The following is a 3,808-nucleotide window of genomic DNA, read 5'->3' as shown; positions in this document are numbered from 1 at the left end:
CTCCACATCCCCATGACTGGTGAATTAGTCCAATATGATTTTCAGAATCGTGGAGGGACAGAGGCTTGTAGAGCCATATTTAGTGATGAGAGCATTTCTAGAGGAGAGGTCCGATAAGAGGATATAATTATGTATTACGAGACTCTCCCAGTGATTCTTGCAGGTTTGATTGGGGGATTTATCTGTCCAAGCGGGAGATCTCAAGGTTTCCCTCTTGGTTGGGGTGAGATTCTTTAGAACATGATGCAGCATCGAACTCGATATGAGTGGGGTGTTTGCATGCTTGCTCATTTTTATCATGATCTTCATCAAGTTGTTTTCGATGAGAGTTCTAGTCTGTCTACAGGATGCACACTTTTATAGATCTGGTGTTGGGAGCACACTGTTATTACTCGGCCTATCCATCATAGAGTTCATGGTGAGAGGCAGCCATATGTCTATTTATATGCAGGTATCCTTAGTCAGCATAAGCTGGGTAAGATGGAGTATTGGCGTTGGGTTCTAGATTCATTGCATAGTGTTATTTGGAGACCTTATATCGACTGTGATCCATGGATGGATGATGCACGAACATTACCATATATTATACAGAGTAGATATCTCATTGGTCGGACTCTATACATTATTCAACGACAGTTGATTAGTCATATTTTAAGACAGTTTGGTATCATTTAGAACATGTCTATTGGTGTCACTATATATGAACGATAGTACAAGGATAAGAGAGATTGAGGACCATCTTTGTCTTTTGAGATAGCATGTGTAGAGTTTCTGGATACTCCTAGGGTGGCTTATGATTTGAGATTACATATTCTAGATCCAGGGGTGACTGCAGATTATGCTCAATACATGCTTGCACACCCATTTCCTCAGATTACTAATCCAACAGACCCTCCTCCTATCTCAGGAGATGAGGAGGATGATTTAGATGATCCCATCATTAGGAGACGAAGATGGAGATGAGAGCCTTAGAGCTGCTCAGGAGGGCGAAGGTGATGGAGATGAGGGAGGAGATGGAGACGGAGGCAACAGGAGACCCGGACGGAGAGGAGGTCGATTGAGAGTCTACGGAGGACCTTTTGGACCGGTTGGCAAGACTGGGAGACCATTTCCCATTGGTGGGAGAGAGCCAGGATGGATTGGGAGGTATACTGGCAGGACAGGTATGAGATCAGTGAGAGGGTTACCCTCTATAGGAGGAGGCAAGATTACTGGACTGGATGGGGGTTGTGGGAGAGGCATTGATTTTGGTCAGATTCAGCCAAAACCTAGGGTTATTGAAGGTCATGGTGGAGATGAGGAGGATCCAGAGGATTATGTTCCTCTTATTAGATGATGGGTTCTAAGAGATACTCGGGCTGAGATTCCAATAGGTGGACAAGGAGGTGGAGATGAGGAGATTCAAGGTCATGTTCCTTAGTAGGATGTGCTAGAGCAGGATACCTTAGAGAGTCTCGGAGCATAGATAGATCAGCTTATAGCACAGGTACATACACTCATGATAGAGAGAGACAAGGTTGTTAGGAGACAATAGGATACTTGGGGTCTTCTTGATCACATTCAGCAGGTTGGATCGAGCACTCTCTCAGCTGATACCGTTAGAGCACTATTTCAGGTTGGGAAGGAGATATCACACTGGCGACGATTATATGAGGATTTAGTTGCAGACAACCAGAGGGTAGGTAGCTATCATACCATTGTGAGGATGGATACTAGCAGCGGTGGAGTCATGGGACCTCCTCAGAGGTGTGGTGATTGTGTGAGACAGGCATCTGGAGGATCTTCTCACCCACAACCATAGAGACGGACATAGTTAGGTGGTAGTAGTACAGGACAGCCTTGACTTGATATATATTGATGAGGAACTTGTATTTTTTATCTGATATCATTGTATACTTGGACTTTTTATTGTTTTATGATGATCTATATGCGGACATGGAATCTATATGATGATCTTTTATTATGCATGTTACTCTATATGATGATGATCTATATGCATTGATTACATGGATGATGATCTTTTCTTTCATTTTACGATGATGATGTTCTATATGATGCAATGATAAATGCTTTTGATTTTTGATGATTTAAAAATGCAAATAAGAATGATTACTAACTTAAATAATGCAAATGTAATGATCTATATGATAATGAAAATGAATGATTGATTTAATATGTAATTCAAATGTTTTTTATTTTGATGATTTAAAAATGCAAATGATGATTATGAATCTAAATACAAAGATGCAACTAAATGATTTTAATGGATAAAAAGAACTGTAATTATAATGATCCTAATGTAAATAATGATGATGATATACTACATGATTGAATGAAATGCACTTAATGGAATGCAAACTAATGCAATGATTGTAATGCAATTAATTGAAATGAATGATGATAATTTAAATGATTATAAAGATGAATGCACCTACAATGATCAAATGCAAATTGTTTTTGTTTGTCCAAGTATACTCAATCTTTATTTATGATCATTGATCTATGAATGAAATGAAATGCTTATAATGCAACTGACATTGAATGCTTATAATGCAAATGAATAATGAGCTAATCTAAAAAATGATCGAACTAAAATGATACTTCTATTCTTCATATGTTGTCTTGTAATAGTGCTTGATTTCATCATTGAGCTTTAAAATGTTGTAAGAAAATAAAAGAAACTTGACATAAAGATTCAAGCTAACCTAAGTATTTCTTACATGGATTTTGATATAGAAAGTAAATACAAGAAACTTGATATAATGAATCAAGCTGACCTGAGTATTTCTTGCAAAACAGACAAGGATTATCCCCTTTCATGCATGACTTGGAACATCCTCCTTGATCTTTTGTCGATCATATCCTTAGACAAGTGCATACCTTAATAAGAGATAAACCATAGACAATAATCAAAGAAAATAATCATGCCCCATCATAACTTCTCTAGTCATGGACATCTTTGAGTCGCATAGAGTACATGATTAGCAATAAAATCAAGATATAAACATTGAATCTTGTATTTCATTCACATGTTCTTATGGTCATTAACTAATAGAATCATCTTGATGAATGATAATTGATAATCCTTTATTACTTGTTGGTTGATTATTTTGTTTTCGAAGTTTCACGATTCAGTTGTTACAAAATGCCTTGACCTTCATTTCTTTGTTGCTTGTTATCTGTTTCAAAATCGAAGGTGTTTTGGGTTTTTCTAAGTTTTCCGAATTTTTTGGATTTTCAAAACATTTAAAAGATCACCTTAGCAAAAGGAATTAGGATTTTGCCCCCAACGAAAACAAAACTTTATTATGGATGTATGAAGAATGATCCAAACCATGGTGGGATATAATGTAGATTGATTAATTTTGATAAAATATTTGACAGTGACTACGACAAGTATGTCAAATATTGATAATTGTTGGTAAGTTGTATATTTCCTACCAAATGGTTCAAAGCAATGGATGCAAAAGATGAAATGGATGAGCTAGGATAGATGGAAGCTATAGATGCGATAGGATGGATAGGATAGGTGTGCAAAGCGATCTCATAGGTGGAAGGACTCGCTTTTAGATAGCGTCTGTTTACCAGGTTTTCACTATCTAAATTTATTGCATTTTTTCCATATTTTGATTTTTTTCTTCTTTTATGCTTTCGTTGTTTTATTCCTTTTTTAGGGATTTTCTGCTCTTCTGATTTTTACTGATTTCTTCAAGACTTTATATGCTTTTTATTGATTTTTTTCAGGACTTTATATCTCAAGTATAGAATTTCTTGAGATGGATAAAATTGATAGGTTAATAAAACCAAT

The sequence above is a fragment of the Cryptomeria japonica genome, chromosome 10 (assembly GCF_030272615.1).
Source record: "Cryptomeria japonica chromosome 10, Sugi_1.0, whole genome shotgun sequence".
Lineage (NCBI taxonomy): Eukaryota > Viridiplantae > Streptophyta > Pinopsida > Cupressales > Cupressaceae > Cryptomeria > Cryptomeria japonica.
The sequence above is the reverse complement of the archived record's forward strand: the minus strand, read 5'-3'. Positions refer to the sequence as shown.